This window comes from Macaca mulatta, chromosome 17 (assembly GCF_049350105.2).
Source record: "Macaca mulatta isolate MMU2019108-1 chromosome 17, T2T-MMU8v2.0, whole genome shotgun sequence".
Classification (NCBI taxonomy): domain Eukaryota; kingdom Metazoa; phylum Chordata; class Mammalia; order Primates; family Cercopithecidae; genus Macaca; species Macaca mulatta.
This window is the reverse complement of record NC_133422.1, coordinates 6,435,661-6,452,808: the sequence shown is the minus strand read 5'-3', so window position 1 is coordinate 6,452,808 and position 17,148 is coordinate 6,435,661. Positions and strand designations below refer to the sequence as shown.

The 17,148-nt window shown below is 37.1% G+C and overlaps 1 protein-coding gene across 8 annotated transcripts in view; it reads right to left on the bottom strand.

Annotated features, from left to right (window-relative positions):
• The window catches only part of CDK8 (cyclin dependent kinase 8), a 243,778-nt gene that overhangs the window by 70,071 nt on the left and 156,559 nt on the right, over positions 1-17,148 (bottom strand).

The window sequence follows — 17,148 nt, the reverse complement described above, 5'->3', positions numbered from 1 at the left end:
TTCAATATACATTTGACATCATTCAATATAATCATACAATGTAGTACAAGGAAAAACTTTTTAGACAACCTAGTCCAGTCCCATTATTTGATGAGGGAAGTTAGCTTCAAAGGAATAAAAAGACTTTTCCAAGGCTCCACAGTTACTTGTGGAAGACACAGATTGAGATATAGAGCTTCTGACTTCCACTAATAGATTCCTTCTGCTCTAATATATGAATATAACACACACATATAAAATAAAACCTGCTTTCTAAAACCTATTCAGATATTAATGGGTCAGAAAACTTAAGAAATGAATGTGTCCCTAAGGCACACAATGGTTACAATTTAAAACATGTCAATCATATTTGATAATAAATAATTTAGGTCATCTCCAAAGACTTTCAAAGACACTTGTATAACATGTCTTTACTGAACACTTACTACGTACCCAGAACTGTGCTAGGTACTGAGGATACAACAGGTTCCTTCTTTTAGAGAGTTTTCTGTGTCTACTGGCTTAAAAAGATAAGTAACCCATCATAATACAATATGATAAGTGTTATGATATGGCAAGTGCAACAGAAAAGATTACTCAAAGGGGACTTGGTGGAGGACCCAAGCAAAGACTCCTCAGAGGCCAGGTGCGGTGGCTCACACCTGTAATCCCAGGACTTTGGGAAGCCGAGGCAGGCGGATCACGAGGTCAGGAGATCGAGATCATCCTAGCTAACATGATGAAACCTTTTCTCTATTAAAAGTACAAAAAAAATAGCCAGGCGTGGTGGCGGGTGCCTGTAGTCCCAGCTACTCAGGAGGCTGGCGCAGGAGAATGGCATGAACCCGGGAGGTGGAGCTTGCAGTGAGCCGAGATCGCACCACTGCACTCCAGCGTGGGTGACAGAGCGAGACTCCGTCTCCCAAAAAAACAAAAACAAAAACAAACAAAAAAACACTCCTCAGAGAAAATGTCATCTGAGGCCTAAATGGCTGTTCTCAAACCTTTTGGTCCCAGAATCCCTTTATTCTCTTGAAAATTACTGTGGACCCTGACGAGCTTTGGTTTATTATATCTATCAATATATACCCTATACAAACTTTAAAATGGGAACTTTTAAAACTACATAAGTTTATATCCACCAGCCACCAGAGCAATGGAATAGCATCATCACATGTTGGATCATCTCTGAAAGAAATCCACTAGGCATTCATTAGAATGAGAATGAAAAAGCAAATAATATCATAGTATTATTACAAAAATAGTGTTGACCTTACAGACCCTCTGAAAGGATATCATAGATACCCAGGGGTTCCAGGATCACACTTTGATCACTTGATAATATGTGTGTGTGTGTGTGTGTGAGGTAAGAGAGGGGCAGTCACATGAGGCAAGAGAAAAAGCAATTGAGGGAGGCTGGATACTGTATACAACTGGAGATGAGGCTGGGGATAAAATCAGGAACCACAACACAAAAGTCTTTTCATGCCAAGAACAACAAGAAGGGCTCCTTTAAAGGTTTTTTGTTGTTGTTATTAAGCAACAGAATATCAATTATATTTTATCTGGAAAAATGTATCTTCAGCTGCCTTGTGAATGCTTAGTGGGAGTAAATAAGGACAGGAGGCAGAGAGAACAGTTACAAGTAATTAGTATTAAAATTATTCAATGAGAGATGATGATGGCTATTGCAGAATGGTGGTTACTATAGAGAACAGACAGATAAGAAGTAGGGTCCTTTATGATTGACTATTGTGGGTAAGGAAGAAGTTAAAGACAATGATTTCTTCCACAGGCAACAAAGCAATGACAGCATTATTCACTGAAATAAAAAACCAGGCAGGAGAAAAAGCTTTGAGGGAACAGGTTGGTGATAGCTCCATTCTGTGAGTTTTGGGGACCAGTGAGACATCTAAGTGGGCATAGCTGCTGGCAAGCGGAATAAACACTAAAGCTCAAGAGCAAGCTGAAAATACAGATTTACTGGAATCAGCATGATGCAGTGATCGAAGCCATAGGAGCAGGTTCAATGAGAGCAAAGAGAAGGACTGCCAAGAAAAAGATTTTCTAAATGGGCAGAATAGCAAATAGTATAGGTCTAGTAAGTTAAGAATTGAAAAGTATCTACCGAATTTAGCAACACTTAAGTCAACAATGGATAGTGGAGTAGGCAAAAATAGTTGCAGCAATGTGGTTGCAGGGTCTATATTGCAGAAGGCTGAGGGGTGAACGAGACATACGTAAACGAAGACAACATATGTAAGCAATTCTTTGAAAGCGAAAAACAAGGCAGGTGCTGTAGTAATACACAAGGTTAAAGAGTTATTATTTCTTAAGATGGAAGACACTTGAGTATGATAAGCACTGACAGAAAGAACCCAGAGAAAAAGAGCTGATAATACAGGAGAGGAGAAAAAAAATCCAGAGAACAAGCTTTCAGGGTCTTTGCTCTCTGGCTTGAAGGAGAAACATCTATTCCATCGTAATAGGAAGAAATGACAGATAAAGGAACGAATACAGATGGAAAGAAGTTGGTTCAGAGGCAAAAAGCTGGGGGAGTTCCCATTTTGATACGTTCATTTTTTTTTTCTCAAAGTGGCAATGAGGTCATATACTTTTAGTATATGAAGGGCAGAGGTGATAGGACTGGAGACTTCAGTAGCGAGATAGTTTAAGTGAACAAATTAAGCCTTTATAAAATCAATTAAGTCAATTTAATACTTTGTTATTTTAAATTATTACTAAAATGTAACATTGCTTTATCTTTGTTTTTACAACATATTTTATACCAAATCCTTACTTGGGAAAAGAAATCACAATTACAACATTATTTTTCTGGAAAAAAATTTGTTTTATAACCATCAGTTTTACAGCATATATAGTAAAGCATCATTGGTACTCATTTTATGAAAAAGACATTGAGAGGATCTGTACTTAACGTTCACTGTCTGAATGGTTTCTGAGAGAAAGAAGTAGTTAAGGACATAAAATAAAACAAAACTGGAATCAGAATAGTCTATTAGACACTTTCATGGGCAGGGTTATTGATTTAACCAGATGGTCAATCCAAGGGCATAACACATTCTATTATATCTACTGTTTAAGAATTACATCCTAGAATCGAACCCCCTACTAAGAAAGAGAGTGGTAGGAAAGAAAATAATTTAAACTAAAGATTTACCCATTCACCTCCTTAATATCCACCACTTTCTCTTGTTTAAAAATGCCCAAGGTGGTATATGACAATTTCTTCTCTGTGAACTAAAAAAATTCTCATATTCAATCAGTCTTCTCCCCTACTCCAAGTAATTACATGTTTTTTACTTTATAAAAGTAGATTATTAGAAAGAAATATGCAGTGAAGAAAAATAATACCAAATAAATTATAAATGATATTTGATTATAAAAAAGGCAACCTCCTCTTGAAAATCACCTAATATAATTACAACATGATATAATAGTGCCATGTGGTTTACATGGCAAATTTCTCTCTCCATCCACACATTTTTTTAGTAAAAGACACAAAGGAGATGAAAAAGATTTGTTCACTAGTGTCAGTAATGATCCAAGGGAAGTAGATTAAATGAATGGTTATGATACAGACTGAGTATCCCTCATCTGCAACGCATGGGATGAGAAGTGTTTCGAAATTCCAATTTTCAGGAGACTGTGGAATATTTGCCCATATATGATGAGATATCTTGGGAATGAGATCCAAGTTAAACACAGGATTCATTTTATGTTTCATATACACCATATACACATTGCCTGAAGGTAATTTTATATAACATTTAAAATAGTTTTGTGCATAAAACAAAGTTTGTGTACACTGAACCATCAGGAAGCAGAAGTGCCACTATCTCTGCCACTCCTGGGAACCATCTGCGGTTGTTTGGCATCACCATCATTCATGACTCTGAATGTATATGCTACTAGTAACTATTTTCTTACACTTAAGTACTTGATAGTAAAAAAAAATACAGCATATCAGCCGGGCACGGTGGCTCACACCTGTAATCCCAGCACTTTGGGAGGCCAAGGCAGGCAGATCACCTGAGGCCAGGAGTTCAAGGCCAGCCTGGACAACATAGGGAAACCCTGTCTGTACTAAAAATATGAAAACTAGCCAGGTGCGGTAGCGGACGCCTGCAATCCCAGCTACTCAGGAAGCTGTGGCAGAAGAATTGCTTGAACCTGGGAGGTGGAGGTTGCAGTGAGCCAGGATCGCGCCACTGCGCTCCAGCCTGGGGAACGAGAGCGACACTCTGCCTCAAAAAAAAAAAAGGCGGCGGCATATAATTAATATTGTGAAAAAAATGTGTTCAGGGTAATCCTAAGCAGCACAGTAGCATCACCAGAATACCTTTTCTCCCCTGAGGACACTGAATCAATGGTGTGTTACACACCTGCATTTGACTACACCCTGTCACATGAAATCAGATGTGGAATTTTCCACTTGTGGCATCAGGCCAGTGCTCAGAAAGTTTCAGATTGCGTAGCATTTTGGATTTCTGATTTTTGGATGAGAGGTGCTCAACCTGAATAGTGTTCTAAGCACTAGAGAAAGAGGAGACAACGCAATGTATGTTCAAAGTTTGAAGCTGGATAAGAGAAGGCTTCAGAAAGTCTATTTAAACTAGATTCTGAAGACTTAAGAAATTTGATAAAAATACTTAACAAACTAGGCATAGAAGGAATATAGCTCAAAATAATACAGGTCATATATGACAAACCCACAGCTAACATCATATGAATGAGGAAAAGTTGAAAACCTTTCCTCCAGGAAATGGAAGAAGACGAGGACGCTCACTTTCGCCACTCTTATTCAACACAGCACTGTAAGTCCGGGGTAGAGTGATCAGACAGGAGAAAGAAATAAAAGGCCTCAAAATTCAAAAGCAGTCAAACACTCTCTCTTTGCTGATGATGTGGTTATATATATACATATATATATATATGTATTATATGGAGTCTTGCTCTGTCACCCAGGCTCGAGTGCAATGGCATGATCTCAGCTCACTGCAGCCTCTGCCTCCTGGGTTTAAGTGATTGTCCTGCCTCAGCCTCCTGAGTAGCTGGGATTACGGGCACGCATGGTCATGCCTGGCTAATTTTTGTATTTTTAGTAGAGACAGGGTTTCACATGTCGGTCAGGCTGGTCTCAAACTCCTGACCTCAAGTGATCCGCCCACCTCAGCCTCCCAAATGATCTTGTATTTAAAAAAAAACCTAAAGACTCCACCAAAAACAACTCTTAGATTTGGCAAATAAATTCAGTAAAGTTGCAGGTTACAAAATCAACGTATAAAAGTCAGTATTGTTTCTATATACCAAAAATGATCCAACCAAGAAAGAAATCAAGAAGTCAATCTCACCTAAAAAGCTAGAAAAAAATTAAAATACCTAGGAGTAAATTTAACTAGGGAGATGGAAATCTCTATGAGAATGACTACAAAACACTGTTAAAAGAAATTAAAGATGACATAAACGAAAGGAAAAACATCCCAGGCCCATGGATCAGAAGAATCAATATTGTTAAAATGACCATACTGCCCAAATCTACAGATTTAATACAATCCCTATCAAAATACCACTGTCATGCTTCACAGAGTCAGAAGAAATAATCCTAAAATTTGTATGGAACCAAAAAAGAGCCCCAATAGTCAAGAGCAATCCTGAACAAAAAGAACATAGCTGGAGGCATCACGTTACCTGACTTCGAAACACGTTACAAGGCTATAACCAAAACAGCATGGTATTGGTACAAACACAGATAAGTAGCCCAATGGAGCAGAATGAAGAGCTCAGCAATAAAGCTACATATTTACAGCCACCTTATCTTTGATAGAGCTGACAAAAACTTGTAACAAGGAAAAGGACACCCTCTTTAATAAATGATGCTGGGAGAACTAGAGAGCCACATGCAGAAGATCCAGGTAAAGAATTTATGACTAAGACCTCAAAAGCACAGGCGACAAAACCAAAAACAGACAATGAGACTTTATTACACCAAAAAGCTTCTGCACAGCAAAAGAAATAGCATAGTGAAGACAGACAACCTGTTGAATGGAAGAATATATCTGAAAACTATTCATCTAAGGGGACTAATACCCAGAATATAAAAGGAACTCAAACAACCCAACAGGAGAAAACCAAATAATCCCATTAAAAAGTGGGCAAAGGACATGAATAGATATGTTTCAAAAGAAGACATACAAAGAGCCAACAGTATATGAAAAAAAGCTCAATATCACCAATCATCAGAGAAATGCAAATCAAAACCACAAGGAGATACCATCTTATGCCGGTGAGGATGGCGTTCATTAAAAAGACAAAAGATAACAGATGTTGGTGTGGACACAGAGAAAGGGAACTCTTACACATGGTGGCTGGGAATGTAAACTAGCACAGCCACTATAGAAAACAGCAGGGCAATTTCTCAAAAAGCTAAAAATTGAAATACCATTCAATCCAGCAATCCCACTACTGGGTATCCACTAAAACAAAAAGAAACCAATATATCAAAATGATACCTGCACTCACATGCTTATGGCAGCACTATTCACAATAGCAAAGATAGACATAAACCTAAGTGTCCATCAACAGATGATTGGATAAAGAATATGTGGTATATATACACTACAGAATACTATTCAACCACACACAAAAAAGAAGGAAATCATGCCATTTGCAGCAACATGGATGAAACTGGAGGTCAACATGGCGGAAATAGCTTAAGTGAAATAAGCCAGATGCAAAAAGACAAATATTGTTCTCACTTAACCTGTGGCAGTTAAAAAAAAAAGAAAATTGAACACGTGAAAGAAGAGTGAAAAAATAGATAAGAGACTGGGAAGGTAAGTAGGAGGCAAAAGGGTGAATGAAAAGTGGTTAAAGGGTATAAACATACAGTAAGATAAAAGGAATAAATTCAGCCGGTGTGGTAGCTCACGCCTGTAATCCCAGCACTTGGGGAGGAAAAGGCAGGCAGATCACTTGAGGTCAGGAGTTTGAGACCAGCCTGGCCAACATGGTGAAACCCCGCCTCCACTAAAAATACAAAATTAGTCACGCACGGTGGTGCGCAGCTGTAGTCCCAGCTACTGGGGAGGCTGAAGTGGAAGGATCACTTGAACCCAGGAGACGGAGGTTGCAGTAAGCTGAGATTGTGCCACTGCACTCCAGCCTAGGCGACAGAGACTCTGTCTCATACAAAAAATAAATAAATGGAATAAATTGAACATTTGACAGCAGAGTGGGATGACTACAATTAACAAAAATGTACTGCAGTTGGATGATAGACATCCTGAATTCCCTGATTTGATCACAACATATTATATACATGTAACAAATGTTCTCATGTAACTCATAAATTTGGGCATGCACACACACAAAAAGACTTAAAAAGTTTGTCAGGAAGAGAGGGAGGCCCTGGGGAAATAAATCAGTAGTTACATAAGACATCCCAGGAAGTGGAAACAGTATATACAAAACTGTAGAAGCACGGAAAAGGTCTCCATGCTCAGAGAATAGTAAAGACTAGCAGCAAGGAGTTTAATATCACTAAACATGCCACAAAATAAATGGCTACCGGTAACAGCCCTGAGGACAGATGAGATTTTATAAACAGGTGGCCGGGTGCGGTGGCTCAGGCTTGTAATCCCAGCCCTTGGGAGGCCGAGGCGGGCAGATCACCTGAGGTCAGGAGGTTGAGACCAGCCTGCCCAATGTGGTGAAACCCCGTCTTTACTAAAAATACAAAAAATTAGCCAGGCGTGGTGGTGGGCGCCTGTAATCCCAGCTACTTGGGAGGCTGAGGCAGGAGAATTGCCTGAACCTGGGAGGCAGAGGTTGCAGTGAGCCGAGATCCTGCCACTGTACTCCAGCCTGGGCGACAAGAACAAAACTCTGTCTCAAAAAAAAACAAAAACAGAAATAGGCAACTAAGATGCGGGATATTTTATGCCGTCTGTCTTAAAAGAGGTGTGTAGAGTGTCCAAAACAAGTTAAGAAGAAAATATTATATTAAAAAAATAAAGCTGAGGGAAAATGTGTTGTGTGAGAAAACCAAAAATAAGAGGAACATGATGAAAATTCACCTTTAAGAGATGGGAGGAGTAGGATGAAAATATAAAATGGCCGCAAAGGATTGGTTAAAAAACTGAGCAGTGTTTTGGTAAAAGAGAGTATGGAGCACACAAATCAAACTACACTGCTTCCTAAAACTCTACTTAAATTATGATAAAGGGAATTTTTAAAAGACATAAGGACAATAAGGATAAAAACTGAGATCAAAGATAGCATAAAAATGTGGAAACTAGAAAGCAAATGGACAAAAAGTAGCTGATTAAGAGGATTCAAGAAAACAAAATCAGAAGTTGACAGTGAAGAAAGCCAAGAACCAATTAGACTTACATAGCAAAATCATGCAATGGCAGAGAATTGAGATTATAAGATACTGCTAGAAGTAGAAATGGCTGAATGGAAGACAAAGTAGAGGAGATATCCTAAAACAGAACAGCAAGAGACAAAGTGAGAGAGGGGCAAAAGAAAAATAGGAAAATTGGAGAAGCAGTTCAAGCAATTTAAGAAAACTTCCAAATTGGAAGACATAATTTCCAAAACTGGAAGGGTCTACCAAATTCCCATCAAAAATAAATGAAAATAGGCCTACCCCAAGATACAATATCTACATATTTCAGAAAAGGGGAGACAAACAGTACATTTTACATTTTACAAGCTTCCAGTGGGGATGGGTAACAAATTACTTAGAAAGGGATCAGGAATCAGGAGACCTTTGGTCCTCTCAAAATGAGTTTTGCAAGCTAGAAGTTCTAGACTAGCTCTGCATTATATAAAATCATTATATACTGATTACATTGTCAACAAATGTGGTTTAGGGTTTAAGCTCTGTGTAGGAGCCTGTTCTGGAGAGTTAAATTTTCAGTTGCAATGACAGAAAAATATTCTGGAATAGTCAACCAGATCACAGAGCTTGCACCAGATTATAAAGCAGTACACTACTTCTTTCATGGAAAAAGACATGCTTTAAGGAAAACAAAACAGCTGAAATAATCATAATCACTGTGTTTAGTTATATAGCAAGAACTATGAATTACCTAAAGGCTAATGTGTAGGTCTAAGATTTAATTATCTTAAATATGTGATAAGGTGTAAGATCATAAACAACTGCCATTGCATGCTGAGGTATAACGATTATTTAAGGGGGAAAAGTCAGTGAGAATGCTGGACTATGACATAAAATCTTAGTGGCTGTGCAACATAATAAACCAGTTTGGTTCAAATGCTTTCGAGATGTTAAATGAACAGCCTAAGTTGCTTTGGTGTGGTATCTTTGGTATTTTTAATGACCATAGTATTTCCAACTAGGGAAAGAAAGCAAAAGTTTAAAAAAAAAAAAAAAAAGGGCTCTTAAATATACATTCTTGGGCCTTAGCTGTATTTTAAATCATTTTTAATAAAATTTCATTATTGAAAACAATTAAAGGTCCTAACAATTATTGTTCTTGCTTTATTTTCTTCCTTTTTATTTTTGTTTGAGACAAAGTCTGGCTCTGTCACCCTGGCTGGAGTGCAGTGGCACAATCTTGGCTCACTGCAACCTTCACCTCCCGGATTCAAGCGATTTTCCTGCCTCAGCCTCCCGTATAGCTGGGATTACAGGCACCCACCACCACGTCCAGCTAATTTTTGTATTTTTAGTAGAGACAGGGTTTAACCATGTTGTCCAGGCTGGTCTTGAACTCCTGACCTCAGGCGATCCACCTGCCTCGGCCTCCCAAAGTTCCAGGATTACAGGCATGAGCCACCGCACCTGACTGTTCTTGTTTTATTTTGAAAAACTGCCTAGAACTATTTCTTACCTTGGATATTCATGACTCAGGTTACCAACTGTATCATTTAAAACTTTCCTAGACTTAGGTTCCAAATTCAGAATAACAAAGCTAATAAAACGTATTTTACACCTAAAACATCTTTAAATTTTCTGGAATGGCCATGAGGTAACACAAAGATTTATTCCTTTACCTTAAAAAAGGAAGGATAATAGAAATAATTAGATTTGGTCAACATTCCTACAATGTTATTTAATTCAAAATTATAAAAATTCTTATTGCTACATTAATTCATTTGGTAAATCACAAGAGAAATTTGGGCTCTATAAATCAATTATATGCAAATAAAATATTAATGAATATCTCTTCAATGGTTATGTACTTTAAATTGAAAAAAGGCAAACTCATGCTCATATATAAAAACTGATACAATAACTACTTCAAATTGATTTTTGTTTCTAGATTTCAATATCCTTATTAATCATGGACAATCAAGGTACACTTGATAGAAACTAAAGGATTTGTCAAATTCCTCACTATTCATAATATGTCTAACTCCCTGCATAACTACTGACTGAATCTGTGTATTGTATGCCAATAGATGATCCACTCTTTTCCATTCTATTAATTCTAGTTAAGATAATAACTTTCCAGGGCTGTTGAATCTTATCATTGATGGAAACAACTATCTTCCTTTGCTAGGTACTTAATCAGCTGTATATGGTAGTAGATTAGGTGTCTGGCTATTTTTGAAGCATCATTAGACAAAGACTGCACTTGAATACACTCCAATGACTTTGCCAGATTCTGTTAACAACTAATGCAGCAGTAAAACACCTTGGCTCTGAATTATGGCACCGCAACAGATCCTCAAATTACTAAAGGTTTGTCCCAGTTAGAGACCTCAAACTAAAGATTCTTAAGAATCTTCCAGAAGAAGATGACCTTAGAGACAGATATAGCTTCTACCCAAGGCTTCTGGATCAAGAGGAATGAAAGAGACAGCTTCTACTCAGGACCCATGGAACAAAGATCTAGATGGCCAGAACCATAGATTATCATGCTTTAATTTGTATGCTCTTATGTTGTGTCTAAGCTATTTTCTTTTCTCTGGTTTAAATTTCTGAATTGTTAACAGGCACCTGTTAACTCCAACAATGATACCTATAAGACCTTACCCATAATATTGCTTTGTGCATCCCTAGTCACTGTGTGTATGAGTCTATTGTCAGGATACAATTTGCTTGTGATTTTACTAAAATATGCAATCAAACCAATGGTTGAGATTGTAGCCACTTTCTTTTGGGTGCAACTCAGCTTACTCTAGTTTCTGGGTAATTACATTCAACTACTAAGCAACTCTTTAAATAGTAAACTAAAAATAGTAAACAGGACAGATACCCCTATGATGTCATACTTAGGAAAGTTTCTGTCAACACCAAAACCACACTTATGGACCGTGGCTCTTGGCTTAGAAGTGGAATACAAACTCTGTTAATAATCTCTCAGCATTTGTCAGTGTTAAATTACTCAAATGTGACCTCCAGAACTTTAAATGTGTACAGCCATTTCTCGTTCAGATGACTCAACAGCTAACCTTAAAACAATAACAAAAGGTATACATAAAGAATTGACTCCAGTCCAACAACAGATGAGGTTGTCTTAATAATCTCCTATCTCCTAGCAATGGTAAAGATCTGTATTTCATTGAACAATGATCTGAATACCCTGAATCTGGCCAAAAGGAGGGACTGAGAAAGTGAAATGAACCCCACTGATAATCATACTATGATTTCCTAACAGATTAGTAGCATGGCCAGTACTAAGAGAACCCAGCCCTGCTTCACTCCTCCCAAATGGAACGCTGAAGCACCTAATTACCAAACTGACCTCAAGTGATGACAATATCCAATCCAGACCTGTTCTACTTCCCCTAGTCTTTCCTTAGAATTATTCAGCCCAAGCCAAATCCCTTTAAAGCACTTGCTCTTTTCTTACCGAGATACCTTATACTTCATCTGGCGTGAGCTCTCCCTTGCTAGAGCAGGCTAATAAGTTTTGACCACAAGTGCACTCCTGGTGGCATTTATCATTTATTATGACCAGTAATCTTACACAAGATTACAATGCATCAGAGCAAATTAAACAACACTTTCTTTTAAATGTGGTAAAACCTGAAAGAGCACATTCTAGCTAGTCAAGCTACGTTTTGTTTAAGGTCCGTTGACATATTAACACGTACTGCTTTTTTTTTTTTATCATTCTGACAAATGAAACATACAAGGTAGCTTTTTAGTTAATGACATAAGTTTACTCAAAAGATTATTAGAACTATTAATTCTGTATTTGTGGGAATTTCCTGGCAAATTGGGGGAAGTTCCTGTGCTTGGCACTGTTATAGTCGCTGAGATATGGCACCGAACAAGATAGATTCAACAGGAATTACTTTCAAGTCTCCCGGCAGCTTCAGATGCCAAGCTCCAAGAAGTCGCAAGGCTTCTTGTAAACCTAGCAATGAATACCTCTCCTCTGCATTATCTCATGAAATTCAAGCCAGGTTTATAATTCAAATTCATCTTTACCTTGTCTGGAGAAACAGCAGAGCTTAAAAAAATATCTGCCTTGGAGGTTGAAAGAAACACTTGGTCTTTTCCCGTCTGTTTCAGTTATGAAATTACAGCACATTATCAGAACTAGAATATGGAAGTTTTCCATTGAATTGCTTACCAATCAGCCTTTCTTAAATTATCTTCCCAAAGTCATTTGCCTTAACAACAACTCTATTAAGAAAAAAAAAAAATTATACTTATTGGATCTTCATTTCAAGAATCGTATTTTGACATTGATCATTTATAATCAGTCTTTTCTCCTTAACATTCATGATAGAAGATATGGGCAACCCTAAAAACAGAAATTAATGTACATGAATACTTTTGCACCCAAATGGTTAGTATTTCCTGCTATTTCATAGATCTGCCTGATTTATTTCTACTTGGCCTGAAACATATTTTTCTTAAAAGTACTATTACATTCAGGCATGTGAATGCACCTGAACATTTCTGAAGTGTTCGTGTTATACTCCGAGTGTTACTATAAATAAGTACTCAAGAGTGATGTGCTAATAAGACATCCTAAAAATGTCTTTATCTCCTTAATCGACTTTCTAACATGTCTGTCTTTTTAGCAGTATAGCCACCAAATCAAAGTTACTTTCTACCCCATCAACAATACTCAGTAATTGTAAATGTTTTATGAATGCTAGCTGTTGAAAAAATAATATGAGATCTAAAATCATTACAACTCTGCCACTCACATGGAGTCTTTATTGTACCATTAGCAACACAATGTCTGAATTTATAAACAAATGCCTGAGTTTATAAACAAAAATATCTGACCACAAACTTTTCTATTTGAAGAAATTCATATACCTTCTCACTCTTGCACCGTGTATTAATTATTTGTAACTAATAACTAATAATAACACTAATACTTAACATTACTTAATGGTTCTCATTTAAATTGTTAAGGATATGGAGGAATGGTTACCATTCCACAGGCCTTGCTACTAAGAGTACAAACTGGTACAAACATGTTAGGGACCAGTCTGGCACGGTGATTAAGTACAGCATGTGTATTTCCTATGACAGCCAATGTCTCTGCTGATTATACACCACCGGAAAGGTTTCATATAGCTGCAGAAAGTACCATCTTTGCAGAGGCAAACACTGGAAATAGATAAGTAACCTGTGGTATATGAACTTAAAGACACATTTAAAGAGAATACATGGTCAGAAGTCACGAACTGAACGTGCATATATATGAGTAGAAAAATTTTATTTAAAGGAATGAGATTTACACTACAGAATTCTTTATATAAAAATGTAAAACCACACTCAAAACTACATTTTCATGGATACAAGCATGGAAATAAAGATATCTGGGTTGGAAAGTGGGCTAGAAGAACATACACTGAACAAATAAGAATGAGGGCCTAATATAATGGGAGAAGAGGACAGTGCTCTGGACTGAACTGTGTCTCCCAAAATTTTGTATGATGAAGCACTAACCCACAATGTGATGGTATTTGGATATGGGCCTTAGGGTGGTAATTAGGTTCAGATGAGTTCATGAAGGTGAGGTCTTCAAGATGAGATTAGTGCCATTACAAGAAGAGAAACCAGAGAGCTTGCTTGTTCTGCCTCTCTCGCTCTCTCTCCAACATGTGAAGACACAGTGAGAAGACAGCCAGGAAGAAAGGAAGCCAGGAAGATAGGAAGCCAGGAAGATAGCCCTCACCAGAAATCTTGATCTTGGATTCTACAACTTCCAGAACTGGGAGAAGTTAAATGTGTGTTGTTTAAGCCACCCACTCTATCTGGATGTGGCCCAAACAGACTAAGACAGAGATGAAGGAATGAAAAATGAAGAACAAAGTAGGGCCTTGCACAGACTGACAATGATAATATGCCACGTATTAAGCAGTATTTTCAACTCAATTCTATGTACCTATTGCCCAAAAAACAAACAAGAATCAACCATCCAGTTAAACGGAACTTCCGCTATTTAAATACAAAATAAGGGATTCCTAAAATTCTGTAGAAAAAAAATTATAGGGACAGGAGAGCCAAATTTGGCAAATGCCAAAGATACATACAATTGACAAAATTTCAGTCGAATTACATAGATATTTGACAGTGTTAAACACAATAAAATTAACAAGACCTGATCAAACTTTCAGAAGAATCATGCAACAAGCAGTACACACTGGAAGGGATCAAGATTGGAGGGAAGAATACTACTAAAAAGTGACTGTCAATAACTTGAGTTAAATAAGTACCCAAACTATAAATTTTGCTATTTTCAGTATACAAGCTAGCACAAGTGTAAACAGGAAGTGATAAACTCACCTTGGCTGCCTAATAGTAGTCCCAGATACAGGTAGAGTGTTTCTCATGAATTAAAAACTGGCAAGAAGAAACCCCTTTTTCCCTGTCTCCTCCCACTCACCACCCCACCCCCAATTACACGTAAGATAGAAGTGGATTAAGGTCTCACTGTAATTAGTTAAATATGTAACATCCCACCAAAAGTGAAATAACCACACAGAGTGAGAAAAGATCAGTATATGTCACAGTGGATGGGGGTGAATGAATGGGAGCATCAGCGGCCAGAGAATCTCACAAGGCAGGGTCATTTAGGGTCATCAAACTTAAGTCTTGCAGCAATGTTAACATAAACCTTTTTTATTTGAGAATTTCATACCATTCTTTAAAAAAAAAAAATTACTCTAATAAATTTATAAGCCCTAAGTTCTCCTAATTCTTGAACCAAATTCAGAGTTATTTGAGGGGAGGAAACCATGTCATTTCCCAATAGTTGCAAAAACACCATTGCCTCTAACTTTCCAGAACACCAAAAGGTCCATTTCTCTGCAAGCAAATATCCAATCAATGGGACTTCCTGGCAGGAAGACCAGGAATAGGATTTCTATAAGATGATGATAACATTTATCCTGAATTTTCCGTATGTCAAGATACGAGGCATTTAAGATACATGAATTCAGCACCACAAGTGCTCTGTAATTATTTATATAAAATATCTATTTCACATGTCTCTAAGTATGTATAATAGGATAGTCATACATGCTCATTCTATATATATGTATGCATACATAAATATATAAAAATAAATAGCATAAATATGAACACATATATAATATATACATTTACATATCTGCATATGGACACATATAAAGCTACATAAAGATATACAGGTATATAAAGAAGACAAAGAGAAAGGAAGATGAGATAATTTCTTATTATACTTAGCTCACTGACTGCCCACAGTACTGTTTTTAACTTATAAGGCCACTAGAACAATTTTACAGGTGTTTCATAAAGAAAAAATACCATAGTTATATCACATAGCTTATTACAGTCACTTTTTTCCATTTTTTAATTGTGGTAAAATATGATTAACATAAAATTTACCTTCTTAACCATTTTTAAGTGTACAGTTCAAAGGTATTAAATACCTTTATAATGTGTACAACCATCTCCACCATCCATCTCCCGAACACCTTTCATCTTGTATAAGTAAACCATAACCACTACACACTAATTCCCCCTTCCCCATGCCCCCAGCTCCTAGCAGCTATCATTTCACTTTCTGTCTCTATGATCTTAACTATTCTAAGTACTTCATGTAAGTGGAAACACACGGTATTTTTCTTTTTGTGACTGGCTTATTTCACTTAAGCAAAATGTCCTGATTCATCCAGGTTGTATTGTATGTCAGAATTTCCTTCCTTTTTAAGGTTTACTAATGCTCCTTACACATTTTCTCATCTATTCATCCTTCAATGGGCACTTAGGTTGCTTCCATGTTTTAGCTATTGTAAATAATACTGCTATTATCATGCAGTATTTATATATTTGCATGATACATGCAAAGAGGGATTTATATCCCTCTTTGAAAGCATTCTTTGAATTCTTTTGGGTATACACCCAGAAGTGGAATTGCTGAATAATACAGTAACTGTATTTTTAAGACACTGCTACACTGTTTTCCACAGTGGTTATATTATTTAACATCGCCACCAACAGTGCACAAGAGTTCCAATTTCCCCACATTCTTGCCAACACCTGTCACTTTGTTTTTGTTTTTTATAGTAGCCATTCTAATGAGTGTGAGGTGTACCTCACTGTAGTTTCGATTTGTATTTTCCTAATAGTTAGTGGTGTTGATTATCTTTGTATGTACTTCTTAGCCATTTGTATATCTTCTTTGGAGGAATGTGTATTCAAGTCCTTTGCCAATTTTTGAATCAGGTTGTTTTTAGTTGTTGAGTTTTAGGAGCTCTCTATATATTCTGGTTATTAATCCCTTATCAGATGTGTAATTTGGAAACATTTTCTCCCATTCTGTTAGTTGCCTTTTTACTGTGCTGATAGTGTCTTTTGATCCAAGAAAACTTAAAATTTTCATGAAGTTCAATTTGTCTATGTTTTTCTTTTATTGTCTGTGCCATATCCAAGAAATCAAAACTTTTGCCCTATGTTATTGGGTTTTACTGGTTTTTTTTTTTAAGAGTTTTATTGGTTTTTTTTTTTTAAGTTTTAAGAGATGGGGTCTTGCTTTGTTGCCCAGGCTGGAAAGCAATGGCACAATCATAGTTCACTGCTGCGATGAATTCCTGTGCTCAAGTCATCCTCCCAACCCAGCCTCCTGAGTAGCTGGGACTACTGGTAGTACCACAGCCTTTGTTTGTTTGTTTGTCAAGGTCTCGCCATCTTGCCCAGGTTGGTCTCACACA